This window comes from Nyctibius grandis, chromosome 12 (assembly GCF_013368605.1).
Source record: "Nyctibius grandis isolate bNycGra1 chromosome 12, bNycGra1.pri, whole genome shotgun sequence".
NCBI classification, from domain to species: Eukaryota; Metazoa; Chordata; class Aves; order Nyctibiiformes; family Nyctibiidae; genus Nyctibius; species Nyctibius grandis.
In genome coordinates, this window is record NC_090669.1 from 13966710 (window position 1) to 13981354 (window position 14645).

A 14645-nucleotide genomic window follows, 5' to 3' on the forward strand; every position below is an offset into this window, starting at 1 on the left:
TTTTGTTTTTTTCAAGACTGCAGCAATGAAAGAAATACTGAAAACATTTCCAATGACGATACAAAAAATATTAGAAGATCTCAATCAAAGTAGTGGTAGAGCATCTGCAGCATATAGCCACTGCTTTCTGTCGTTTGAAGGAAGACTTAGGTTTTAAAAAAATCTCTGATGCTTCTGAAATTTGTAATTGTTCCACATTCTTCTCAGTCCACCTTAAACCAGGTGTTTTTACAACGAAGTATTGGACTATATAAGAGGAGACTAGAATGCAGGGTCTTTAAAATCTTTGTCTAATTTTCTGTAAGTATTCAGAGGAGTAAGATTAAACTCTGTGAATGCGAGCAAATCCCACAGTATTAGCCTTAGGTTATTTGAAATCAAGGAGTCCCCCTTTCTTTACTAAGAGTACTGTGTAATATATTTACAGATGAAGTGTTACTTTGAAGTCGGGATCTTGTCTTTGATCAAAAGCATACAGCTTCCCTCATGTCTCTCAGAAAGAGACAGTAGTTATATCGCACTGGTGTGTTTTTTTTTTAATGTTTTGGACAGCAAAAATGACATTTACATGAAACAGTAATCCTGGGGATGTATGAGATAAGACAAATTCAACTACGAGTTGAGAGAAAGTCTCACAAGCAGACTCTAAATCAAGCAGAAGTAATAGCATGTCATACTCACACTGCCTCCCTTACCTGCTGTTAATTAAAGTACTGATAAAGGAGGTCTGTCAACATTAATATGATGAAAAGTAAAACGTGTGTTTAAATTTTTCTAGATGAAAGTACTGTTAATCAGTATTACAGAAAAAAGGTTTTGAGTAAATACTCTTAATTCAACATGCTTGTTTAAGAAGTGTAAATGTACTACAGTAGAGCTTTTTAATCCACAAAGGGAAAGGGCATAGAGACTGACAATGCAGTATTTTTTTTGGTTCCTAAGGAGGATAGAGAAGGCACAATACAATTAAAAGGCAAACCGCTTGAGTACTGGCTTGCTTAGTCTTTGTAGTCACGCAAGGCACTAACTTCATCAGGGCTGTGTATTTGGATCAATGATGTTAACTTTCTGGTGGTTTTATATAGACTGGCAATGGATTGTTACATGATTTTTTTAAATGTAAACATGAACGTGTCTGTCCTGGGGGAAAAAAGGGAATCTGGAAGAATAATATGCTGCTTGCACACACAGCAAGGAAACACCATTGAGGCATCTCTGTAAATATTTCTTTTAATAAAGAGTTTCTGGCTTATTGTACAGCATGTAGTAGACTTGAATGTTGCAGATGGGCCAAGCGTTACAGCTGCTCTCTATGGACACATAAGTAGTGTTATCTTGGCTAACAGTGAGAATAAGTAGCTCTATTGTTTTATCTTTGTGGCATGTTAATGTAGCATGGACTTTTTTTTAAATGATTCTTTGAAGCAACCAAAGCTTCTTTACTGAGACTTGTGATGGCAGAGCTATCAAATATGTTACAGCACAAACTACACCATAACACACAGATTGCGTTATCCAGGCATTATGTCTCTTTCAACACGTGCCGTAATCACGATGTGTCCATGAAACACTTGCTTTCCTAGAAAAGGTGTATTAGGCAGCTATTTACTCTGTTTGCATCAAGTCTCTTAATGTCACCTAGCAGCTCTAAATAAGCAAAATTAGTGCCATGTGGCTCGCTAGATATTTATTGGTAAACCGTAATACAAGAGAATACTCGTAGCCATCAGGAAACAGTGGGTTTGGGCAACTGCGTTCCCCCTTCAAGGAAATTAAGTGCCACTGTTGGGAGCTAAACGAGAATGTCAATCTCGGCCCATGTCACAACCAGCTTTATAGTTTGTTTGGCCAAAGCTCGGGTTCCCATATGAGCTTACCTCCTGTTCAGATTCTAGCCTGGAGAGAAAAAAGGACAAAGAATTATGATCTGTTCACATTTCTGTGTGATTTAATTTTTTTAACTAGGAGAAAACAAAAGCTTTTTCTTTTTAATAGAACTTTTTATGATTTAGTATTCTTAAAATACTGAAACCAAAATGGTAAAAGTATGCTGCCCACCCAATCAAATGGCTGTTTGTTGAAAAAGGCGAACTAATATATAATACAAGTAGAAGGGTGCAGGCAAATAAGAGAATAAGGCCCAGCTACTTAAATTTCTGGAGAAAAAAATGGCTCTAGCCACGCAGAGAGTGCTTGGTTCCTGTTCCTCCAGTTACTGTATTGTGCTGGGTGGGATTCCATGAAGTAGATTTCTGATGGTGAAATTTCTTCAGCAGAACTGGACTGTCTTGTTTTCCATATTAATGAGTGAGCCTTATATGTTATATGAAGCTGCATAACTGGAATTTTCTGCATTACATAATTCTTAGCCTTAAAACAAAATTATACAGAAGAACTTAGAGGTAAAGAACTTCAGTATGGGAAGGACAGGTACCTTTGTCACTCAAATAGCATTTGTACAATCTGTAAATCAAACTTCTAACTCAACTTTGCATGTTGTAAGTTACCTTTATGGTATGAAGTGATACAATGTGCTCAATATTTTTTTTATGCTTAAATACAATTACAAACACTTAAAATACTCAATATTCCATATAGCTTTTTAAAAACTTTGTGGGCTTCCATGGTGAGTCTGACTTGAGATGGGGTTGTCTATTTGGAGCTAGGAAGCACAGCTGTGAAAGAGGATAGTTTTGGCTAACCAAAACTGTCAGAGAGAGCATAGCCTGGTTTGAGACATGACAGCAGTAGTTTTTGTTTTTTTTCTGGACATTCTCCCTTGTATTGACATGCTACTGCTTCCAGCAGCCTTCCTTAGAGTATTTCTACCTTAAACTCTCCATCTCCTTCCCAGGATCATCTCCCTCTCTTCCGAGTGATTTCAGTTGTCACTTTTTTAATTCTTTGTTTTTATATCCTCTTATTCTTTGTTACAATAATCCCATATAAATAATTAAAATAAAGGAAAAGTAAGTTTTTTTCCCATTTTTGATTGGCAGCACTAACAAGATACTTCTGGTTTTTATCATTTTACTGTGCTTCATCTGTCCTTTCAATTTTGGAATGACAACTACCTGTTGGTCTAGGTCTGTTTTGCACCTAGCTGAAGGGAATGTACCCATCTTTGTTAATTTGTGATGATACTACTATATTTTAATTTAGTTTGAGTAGGAGTTTCATCATCTTGAATTCAAAGAACTGAATAGGAAGAAGTATCATTATTCCCAACTATAAGTGGAAATAAATAACAAAGAGAAAATAATCTTTGTTATTATTTATCTTTTTCTAAATAATCCAAAATAATAAATTGTTCCATCGTACACCATAGCCTTCCCTTGAGGAAACAGGAAATGAAATGAGATATCAATAATGTCAAAAATCAAGATGCAATTAAAGATGCCTGGGAGGGCTTTTGGACCTTCACTTTGCGTTTCACAAGCAGAGCACACAAACTTTCACTCCAAAGTTGTATTCACCTCTACAACTTTGTCATAGGATTTCACAGCTAAGAGAAACAGCTTTTGATATTTTCCTCTTCCACATCAATCCTCTGTCTTTGTTTTTCTTCAAATGCTGATTTCTTTATGCTTCTGGTGCCCCGAGAAGTGTAGAAAAGCAAGATGCAAAAAGAAAACCTTGGAAGTATTTTAACAAAGGAGCTTTGGTGTCTGAAATCCTGCCCAAATGTATGGGAATATATACAATGACAGTACCGTCTTTGCATTATTAATAATATTATTAACTGAATAGCATAATGCTTTATAACTTTACAACCCTCTTCCAAAATTAATTCTGAATTCTATAAAAATTAAATCAGTATAAATCTGTGCCAATTTAGTGAAGTCATATATACCGATTTTTTTCTTATTTATACCAGTGTAATTCCTCATGTAATTTACCATGAAATTTATCTTTCAACCTCCTGTTGGTCTTAAAATGAAAATCATCTAAGGTCTATCATAACTGCAGAACGGTGTGTGTGTGTATGTCCATCCATCTCTCTATAATATTTTTAAAAGCCAGTCTAAATACTCAGCACTTCAAATGTCAATTAACCCATTGTTTGCAATAACAATGCAGAATCCTGTAACTGTTTAAAGAATGCACGTTCGCAGGACAGCGTGGTCTGTGCTTGTCTGATGAGGACTGGTTATTTCTGTTCTATTTGTCATGTTTGAAGTATGATATATAGAGTCATTTCTAAAATGAGAAAGGTTTTGGAAGAGACACAATGCACTTACATGCAATAGGATTAGATTTATTTTGTGTAATTTCTAGCAAGTGCATTGTTACAAGATGCATGCTAGAGAATGCTCGTGACCTACACACACCTTGAAAATGAGTACAAGGCAAATTAGCAGACAGCCACAGAATTTGCCAAGGGCATTCTTTTTGAAGTGTTTATAGAATTAATAAAAAGTGTTCAGTGTAGATGCTGTATGTATAATATGTGAAGTCAGTCAGCATTGTTCAGTTAAAAATACCCCTGTCACAGACATGTACTCTGTTCATGTCTATAGACAGTCTTAAAAATTGCTGGGTTTATAAAATAAAGCTCACTTGCTATTTAAATGCATTGCTTTATTTGATTTTTATTTCAGTATCCTAAATGTTTAAGAAGAAACAGTGTTTGGCCCTCGGGCGTTTCCCTTGCCTGCTTAGGAGTGCCTACAGCCAATACTGACTTGGTTACAAATGTGAAAGCAGCGTTTGTATGAATACCACAGATGCTCTTATTTCTGAGGAACGAGAAGCAATTCTATGGCCAATTCTCATGATGCTGATTTGTAAAACAGATCAAACATGGAAACAGCAGGGGAAAAAAATCAAAGATGTCTTTCCTATTTCATATAGGCTCTTGGATGGAGTAACCATCCAGAATTAGATTTCAGAAGCATGATCCCTTTTCTTTGCGGAACAAAACATTATAGAGTTATGATACCAGGGGAAAAAGCTGGCTCTCCTAGTGCATGCTCTGTTATATAAGGTACTCAGGCAGCTGATTAATCTATGGGAGTTGGTAATCATTTGACTCTGGATATTTTGTTCAAATTTTTTTTCAGTGATTCGTGAAGCCCTTATCAGAATTCAAAAAGCACTTCACGAATCAACTAGGAGCTTAAAAAAAAAAATTAGCAGTAATGAGCTCATTTCCATAGAAATAGGACTAGGCTCACTGGTGGGTCAAACTGTTTTCTGCACTTCCACTTTCCAGTATTTTCCTCAATTCTTCTCCATTTATTTCATGCATCATTATCTTCCATTTTCTGTATATCTAAACCATGCCATTTGGCTTTTTGTTCTCTAACCAGCAACTGCCACTTCAAGGTATTTCAAAATGGTGGTAAAAAATTGTCATCCCTATTTCATTCAAGAAAGTTTAAAATTCATTGTCATCTTGAAACCCATTATTCATGACAGTTTCCTCAATAGATTACAAATCATAGTTTGAAGTAATATTGAGCAAAAATTTATAATGCATAAGCCTCTCCATTCCTGCTGGATTAGTAATGTGTTTTAATGATATTGCATTTGTATTCTTCCAGTTTTCTTTCATGAGACATCAAAGGAGCAACAGAACGTATCTTTCACATTCCAGACATACCACAATACTTCAGTGTTTGCCATTCCTTCAGATTCACTGCTAACCAAGATGAAAGCTAAGGTCTTGTGAGCAAAACCTAAGCCATCTGAAAAGAAATGGTATCCCTTTGAGGTTCTCAATTTGTTGGAAAGAGGGAATTGCTTACAATTTTATACACCACAGCATAAGGCTTGTTTTGGCAGGTTCTAGAAAAGTAACGTTGTGGTCACATTCAACAGGCCAGTATAGGAGGTCACACACTGGTGCTGGAGATGTTCAGATTGTTTTGTGGGCTCTCATCCAGGAGATGAAGAAGGAACAAGAAAAAAAATTTATGGCTTGAAATCACAGACACAGACTTTGTACTGAAGGCTATGCACATTGTTAAGGAAAACCAGAGAAGATTGTAATGATCAGAAGAGGACTGGACTGGATTTGGTTGTGTGTTTGTGTGTGACATAACGGTAAGCCACGGTATAAATGTTGATGTTAATGCGCTATCCAGATACGTATATTTCAATAGCACTATATATACAAATGGCTAATATTCACATGTGTAATGAAAAAGAGAAGCTGTTCTCAGTAGCTCTGCACTGTGTGATAGAAAACCTTATGATCCTGGAAAACAATGGAGTTCAAATAGGAAAATAGTATTATTGAAATCCTTTTTATAAAGGGAGAAAAATCTCTTCAGGACTTATGTCACTGGAAAGTTATGCCTTTTTTCTGAGCTGCATCAGGTGAGTCCACATCCAGATCTGAAGATGAAAGACCAGTTCTGTATGCATTAGAGTCGTCTGTCTCCTAGGATGAATACCGTTGGGTTACATTGTTGTGATTAAGGGGAGAAGTGAACTGTAGCTCTGCTGAAACTTGCATTCCTGTCAGTTCTGGAACAGGCAGGAATTGTATGCCAGAACAAATGGCTTCAAAGAGGAAAACAAAACATTGTTCTTGAAATAGACTTTCTACCAAAGAGGGTGGAAGTATGACCAGAAATTCTCATAGAGAAGAGACATGCCGTGGAGTAGGAACAGGAGGGTAAAGCATACAAGGTTCATCTCCTTTTCATGAGGAATAGTGTTTTCTAAGTGAATATTACAGGTGGCATAGTGTAAAGCAGCCACTGCTTCCCTTCAGGAAGGAGAAGGGGGTCTCATAGTCTTTTCTTTTTCTCATTTTTACCATACATAAGCATACATCACATGAAAATTTGGTCTACCATCTTCTGTATCACGTTTTCTATGAGAGCAACACTACTGGGACCAATAATATGCATATTTTAACACCAGGCAAAAGTGCAAATGGCTTTAAAAAGCAATTAGGCAAAAGCACAGAGCATAAGGTCATTAGTGACTATTAGACAAAATGGACAGGGTAAAGCAATAGGTTTAATCCTCTCTAACTAGTGATTGCTGGAAGCTGCCTTCTCTGGAAAGTACGTCAGAGCAGGGTCACGCTGTACGAGCCCCATTTCTTGTACTCTTTCTTGACGTGTGTGTGGTGAAATGCCGCTGGAGAAAGGAGGGCAGCTAGACAGTGCTGGAGCAGCAGCCCTTTTGCATGTGGAAAGAGAGATATACCAAAGCCCCCCTTCCTTACTCTATCCTGAAATGTGGTGGAATCATGATTCCAAACTCCCCCAGGAAATGTAGTATTTTTAGAGTACTTGATTTGTATTAAAGGGCATAATAAATCTAGGTGCTAGCTTGCATTTTATATAATGAAAACACGTAAACCTTTGCTGGAAAAGAATAAGAAATCTTACAACATAAATTAGCACACTCTCACTTATTATTTATATGAGACAGCTCTGCTCTCTTTCTCATGATAAATAGTACCTTGTTTTGTGAGCAATGGTATTGAAAGTCATGGTGGTGCATGTGTAATGGATTGAAAATGAACACATGCAACAGAGATAGTGAAATCTGCTTCAGAGTACAGAGATTTTGATGATTGCTTAATTTCCTTCTCTCTTTAAGGTGTCTTAAGTAGAGATGATAGTAAAGAACATTTACAAGTCTTTTTGTGAGGGAGATTTTTCCATTGTCTTTTAGTAAGTACAGTTGAGAGTGTACAGGATGTAAGCTGATGGGACAATGCCAACAAAATCCAAGCCAAACAATTAATTTTATTCTGTTTCTTTCTATTTTGCCTCTTGAGGGAAATTCTGTGAGGATGAGAGTAATCATACAGACTTACGATAGTTCCTCCAGGCTCCTCCCTGCTACAAATCATCCTGGGCTTTGTAAAAGAACTCAGGAACTCTCCTGTTAAAACTTTTCAGTGACTAGTTTTCTGGTTAATTGTCAGCTGATTTTTCTGACACTGATCTGTAATGCCATCCTTCTGTGGAGGAATTATTGAGGATGCCTTACTGAGCACAGATGAAGGAAAGTTTCCTTAGCAACACAAATAACATGGAATACTGTAAAGCCCTCTGGTGACTCTCCTTGTTTCTGTACAACAAAAAGGCTTTTTTTCCTACTTATTTTTTTTTGTACAGTATAAGGACTCAGGCACACAACCTGACATTTTCTGCCTACTTTCAATTTTTCAAGCAAATGAAGTTAAAAACCTAGTAATCCTTCAGGCGTCAAGTAATTCTCTTAGTATGCCCAATTCCTTTATTAATTAATTTGCAAAAGCCTATTAGCATATAGCAAAAAAAAGCATGATTTAGCCTGACGTGTATCCAAGGAAACGTGTATACTTAATAACTGAGATAATACTTAGCACCTCTGTAGCACTTCTCCAGCCATGCTTTACCAATCTGGAGGACTTTAAGGCCAGATTTTAAATGCGTTTAGACATCTACAGGTGCAGATAGGAGCCTGGAGAGTTTTCAGAAAGTGATTTCAATAATCCATCAGTTATCTGCTAGCTCCCTTGTGAGAGACAGCAAAATACTGATTCCAGTGGTGCGGAAGAAGATTAGGAAAAAACACAATAAAGCTTTGAAAGAGTTAAGAGAGAATCCAACCTTATGATTCCTACCGCTGTGCTTTAATGACTAACTAATGTTCCCTGCAAGGCAAGACTGGGTAATTAATGCAGTTTAGGAAAAACGAAAAGAACATTTTGTTTGAAGCGTAAACCTGAGTGGTAAGACATTATCTGGCTGTTGTCCTGTAGAGGCAGCTCACCTTGAAACTGCATGCTGGCTCAGTCCCCTCTGTTACCCACCGTGACCACTTCATCACTCAGCTCTCCACTATCATGGCAAGGGATACAAGAAGCCTTGTGGGGCAATAAATCTATTTGCTGGCAATAACTAGTAGCCACAACATCTTAGTTCCTTTCGTAACTGACTCCAGCTCCACCTTTAAAGTTTAGTATTTGGAGGGTTTGGTTTCACTTTTCTAGTCGGATATGACAGCCCTCTATAAATTAAACACTCTTAGCCTTTGATTTGCTAAGACTGAGCATGCCAAAGGTTTTATTTTCTACAATAGCTCCTCCATCATTCCGGTATTCCTTGTCTCTGCTTATTTTGGTTTGAATTCATCTTTCCAGAACGTGGGGTTAAAGTGCATTACAACTCCAGTACAAAAAAAATGGGGTTAGAGCCTTAAAAAAGTAACTTTTGCCTCCTTCTCAAATGTGAGTTAGCCAGAAATTTCTATGTCTCTAGTACCAGAACTATTGGAAAGAAAGGCTTGTTATTAGGTCCAGTGAAATGAATAGTTTTCTTTATTCTGTCCCTTGAAAAGGAGTTTTGGTCTCAGACTCTTGTTGGCTAAGTTTTTTACTTATTTCCTGCTTTTTGCTGGCATAGGCAATGTAACAATATGTTAAGGGAAGAAAGTAGATTGTGAAGACAAAACCAACGTAAAATAATACTTGCAAAGCAGTATTGCTAGCTGCAGGTGTGAATTCAGATGTGCTATTCTGATAGTACTATAATTTCATTGATTGTCTCAACTGGGAAATCAGTGGGCATATTGGTCGAGAAATATAAACAAAGAAAAAAAAGAAATATTTTTTTTGGTGTGAAATCTCTATATCATATTTTTATACCAGTTTGTATTTCCAAAGGACAATCTTTAAAAGCACTTAAAATGAGTGGGTATACCTCATTACATTTTCTTGTAGGCTATACATTTATTTGTACTTTTCGCTGTGCAATAATAAAATGGCACAACAGGAACATAATTATGGTCAGAAGATACTTAATTGTAATGCAAGTTTAATTGCCATGAACAACTTACAACCATATTATTAACAATACAATGCATTTCATATTTTGACATGTTTGCGGGGTGCAACACTGAAATATATTTGCCAGTAACTGACAAACTAAATTATGGCTCAGAGAACAGAAAAAGCTATTCTATCTCGTTGTTAGGTGATGAACGTTGAGATATACAAACCACTGCAACAGAGCATTAGTGTTTTACGTTGAATCTCTCATGACAAGATGACATTTTCCACCTGCTAAAAAAAAACCCAGAGGATTGCACACCTGCTAAATCTCAGATAAAGAATACAAGAATGACAGCATCATGGTTAGGATTTCACCTTATGGGCCTGGGTTTTTTGTTTAGACATCATGCGTGCATGTGTGTTTGGCAGCATTCTGTAGCTACTGCCTGCTGGCATTTCTGATGTGCTGTGTGTTTAAAGGAAGAGACAGACATCCTGGGATACTGGTTTTGAAGACTGATAAATAAGGCCTGGGGATATAATGGAGCTCCATTGACCCAGGAAGTGAAAAAATTGAGAAGAACTTGGCCTGCTGGTAGTTTCTGGATTTTCAGCGAGTCCCTCTTCCTGGAATGCTGCTTTTCAGACATCCTCAGCAAGCACTGTCTGTGCACATGCGGTGTGGTGCGATGCAGGGATAGCAACACACCTCCGTGTGCTAAGGAACTGAGCCATGTGAATTAAAGCTGTCATGCAGTGTATCCCGGGGTGCTGTTCATGGTGCACAGTAAACTGTGCGTTTACTCAAAGATTTCTTTCCAAATTTCTCAAGTGGAAAAATGGGAGTGCTATGCAACCCAAAATCTCCCAGGGAGATCTCCTGAGAAAATGCACCCCTGAGGGGAAGCTGAAATTACAGGAACAGTGCAGGGAGCTTTGGAAATAAAATACAACACAGACACATCGGTTCTGAAGCAGTTCTGTGGAAAATTCATGGATGAAATTCCTTAGACAGACATTTCCTTTTGATATAAGTCAAAAGTTAATCACACATTAAAAGCCTATAAGCTTACCTGGCTCTGTAGCTCATCTATAGCTATCAATGATTCCACAGCATATGCAGTATTTTGCTTGGGCTCAGCAGATTTTCCACCTCTTTTAATCTATTTATTGCATATACTACAATGCTATCACTAACTTATGGAAGTCACCACTAGTTTATGATTACTTAGTGGCCAAGTTTATTTGCTTCAGATGCTCTGAGCCCCGGCTAGAGTTATAGGAACTGCTTGCGTCACAGCTGTTGTCATTTCACTGTTGTCCCTACTGCAACACTACAGCAACAGGGATGGCTCAGGGATGTGTCTTCTCTATAAATGCAGGCTTTTGGACAAAGAGGGAGTGTTTACTGGCTACCAGCAGCATTCTGTTTTGTGGGCATGTGCTGTTTAGAATGTAATTCCTGTAAGTAACCAAATGCATATACACCAGCTTATTATTTGGTTATTATTGGACTAGTGAGCTGAAGAGAGGAGGATGTGTTAGCTGGAGCGTGACTAGAAACTCACAATTACTTCACTGAAAAACTACAGGTTAAGGGTAGATGAAGATATTCATCAATTTGTATCAAATTTGGCTGATAATTTGGCCAAAATAAAATGCAACCTACCCCAAATTTTGCAGTTTCCAAAATACTTTAGTTGTGTTTGCATTTGTAATGAAAGCAGAGGGATAGACCCGTGTGATTCGCACGCTCCTGTGGACAGTATCTGGGTGGTTTGCTGTTACCTGCTTCACCCCCTAGTTCTGAGCTCCTCTTGAGGAGATTTTTTTCTTGTTGTGGCTTATTGCAGCTGGGATGTCAGGTGGCAGAGCCCGAGGAGGGATGCTGGGGCCTGTGGGCATGGCGGGGCCTCCCCAGTGTGGAGGGGGGAGAGGGGGGGGAAAGCACAGCTTTGCAATTGGTTCCCTGTGGTGAGAAAGCTGGGCTCTTACCCACCCCACCCACCCGCCTGATTTCAAGCTGCGATCACCTGCGCTGCCTCGAAGCTGTGTGCGATCGGGTCCTGCCCAAAGGACAGGAAGCCTAATTGCTCTCACCTGTGGTGATCCTCAAGTGAAGGTGTTCGCAGGAGCCCTGCTGTTCCTTTCAGGAGAGCTGCAGCTCCCCGGCCGCCCTTCTTCCCGGCGGAGCTGTGGTGGCTCTTGGCACTGCTGCCGGCTGGCAACTTCGGTGTCTCCCAGGCGGTAAAAACAGTTTCTGTTCTTGCCTGAAGCTGGAGTGGAAACTTGTCAACAACAGAAGTCTTCCTGTCAGCAGTAACGGCGGCCCTCACCAGCTCAGGGGTTAAGGCAGAGAGCCACAGCGGCAGCCACATCAGAAGGGTGAGGCCTTCGTGGTTCCTCGAGGACACCTGAGGGCATGGAGTGGGCCAGGACTTTTCTCTGGTTTATAATGTTTATTGTGGTTCCTCATGCATGTGCTGTGCCAGTCAATCAGTGTAGCACCATAGCCCAGAAACTGTTTTTTTAATCTCTCTGCTGCTCAATGGCAGAGTGTATGTGTACCGGCTGGGAGGACAGACCCTGTCATGCTGCTGCCACTCGCATTGCTTTCTCCATGCTGACCCCTTCTGTCATCATGTCACCGTGTGGTAAGTGTTATTTATTAATTATACTGACAGTGGCAGTGAAAACAGTACTTATTTTTTTTCAGGTTGGAATATAACATCTATCTTGGTTTATCGTGCGTAGAAACTGATTCCCATATACTGTGCTGTCAAATCTTGTTTAGTGCTTTCAGATCCCATAGCCAGTACAGGCAATTCAGCTACAAGAAATAGATACTTCTGTTAGTATATTTCCAATAATTTTTAACTTATTTTTGCATAACATATACAAATAAAGCTCTTCAAAGAGAGGAAAACAGGTGCAATACAGCAGTTGAATAAAAAGCTCCTTCTGTATTTGGCTGCCCCTGAGGAAAATGAAGGGGTTGTTCCCAGAGCTCTGATGCTTGTCTGAGTCAGCAGGGAGCCTGAAACATTTGTTTCCACGAACCTGAGCTCCACTGAAACTGCTGGCGACTGCTGCCAACTAGTAATCTGGGAAATCTGTGGTTTAAAGACCTTGCCTTAGTGAATTTTGCATTAGTTTGGCCTGGAACAGAAGAAGAAATCCAGGTAACTGTTACAGAGTAGGATGCCTTAGAAAACACCCCTTTCCCCCAAGTGCAATTCACAAAATAGAAATATTTTAAGTTGTTATTAGACTGTTAAACTAATTAGAGTTAAACTAATCTTTCTTTTGAGCAGTCTCAGTGTATATGGGTTATGCTCCTGGTGTGGCTTTGATGATAGAATTCTTTGATGGTAGAGTCTGCAGGATTATTTTCCTTCCTGCAGATTTGTCACTACATATTTTGAGTGTAAGGATGTAGCAGAAGGTGTGGCAGGACAGATGCTTCATTGCTTTTCAGTTAAACCAGGAAGCACATACAGGTTCTTCGATCCTTGGCTTGGATGGTGTGCATTATGCTCCTACTGTGGATTTTAACTTTTTGGATTTTTTTTCAATTTCAAGTATTAGCTTTCCTCTTCTAAAATGGATTTAAATACTTATTCATAGCTACTGTTTTAATGCTGAGATTGTGATTCCTAGTAGATCAAGATAAATATCAAAAACTAGGTTTTTAGACTTTTTTTTTTTCCCCTTCCTGTTACCTTTCTCTTCCTGGTCACTATAAACATGCACCTATTTGAAGGTGCTTTAATTTGCTGTGCTTCCCTCCTGAGGATGTGAAAGTGCAGCAGAATCAAAGTGTAACTTTAAGAAAGCTTCGGCAACCATGTCCTCCTGTTACAAATATGCCACTGCAATCTGCAGCAGGTAGAGACAGGGTTAGCTGTCTTGATGGCCCAAGAGAAGGGGAGGCGCAGAAAATGCTGCATGAAGCACTCTGTGCTGCTGAGGGGCAGGAAGGCTGAATTGCAGAAAGGGTCCCAGCCCATCAGAGATGGGAATGCAGAGCTTGGGACGACAGTTCTTGCTCTATGAACAGTCTCTGTCTGGTCCCTTGATCTTGGACTTTGACTTCCTAGCAGAAGAGTCGAGACTGTTCAGTCAGACTCAAAAGTGTCAAAGGTGGAGAAGGGGAAGCATTAGGACTACTTTTGCCTTTTGTAAGAAAATCTAAATCCTAGCAATGAAATGTCTTGCTGGTTTTCATCACTAGTTTAAAAAAATGCATTGCTTTTAGAAATGAGTCTCCCATTTTCAAGCCAAATTATCTGCAGGTGTAAACTTGTTTACTTCAGTGAAGAAGTGACAACCTTACTAGTCATCTAATAGTGTTTACTATGATTTCAAAGCATTTACCTTCTGAAAAGCAAGAGGAGCACTATCCTGCTAGTTCCTCTGGCATATTAAAGATTTCAGTCCTATCCGTTTTTAACCTGCCTTTTCTTTAGTGAGTACAGTGGGTTTTATCTTGAGTTGAAAGAGTTTGTGCTGAGTGGAGTTCAGTAAGGCTCATTTTTCTTCAAAGCTTGCAAAACTGGTTTTCAATAATATTAGTTATTGTTAACAGGTCTCTCAAAGATTCAACTTACATAAGCTATATTAAAACATTTGTTATGCTATTAACTGATTTTAAGATTGTTTTTAAAGTGAAAACTGCATGGTTTTCTGGTGATTCAGGTTCCTAAAAATGAATGAGCACTTTGATTTATCATTGTTTCTCAAATACATTTAAAGTAGATTGTGTATGTCATTCTGTAAATTGCTGCTCTGAGCTGTTGTTTATTTTGTGGAACTACACTTCTATTGCATAATTGCATTTGCCAGGTGAAAGTGAGAGCTGTCTTTTTGAAATCACAACTAATAGCATCTTGGGAGTTTACTCCAACTAAATACT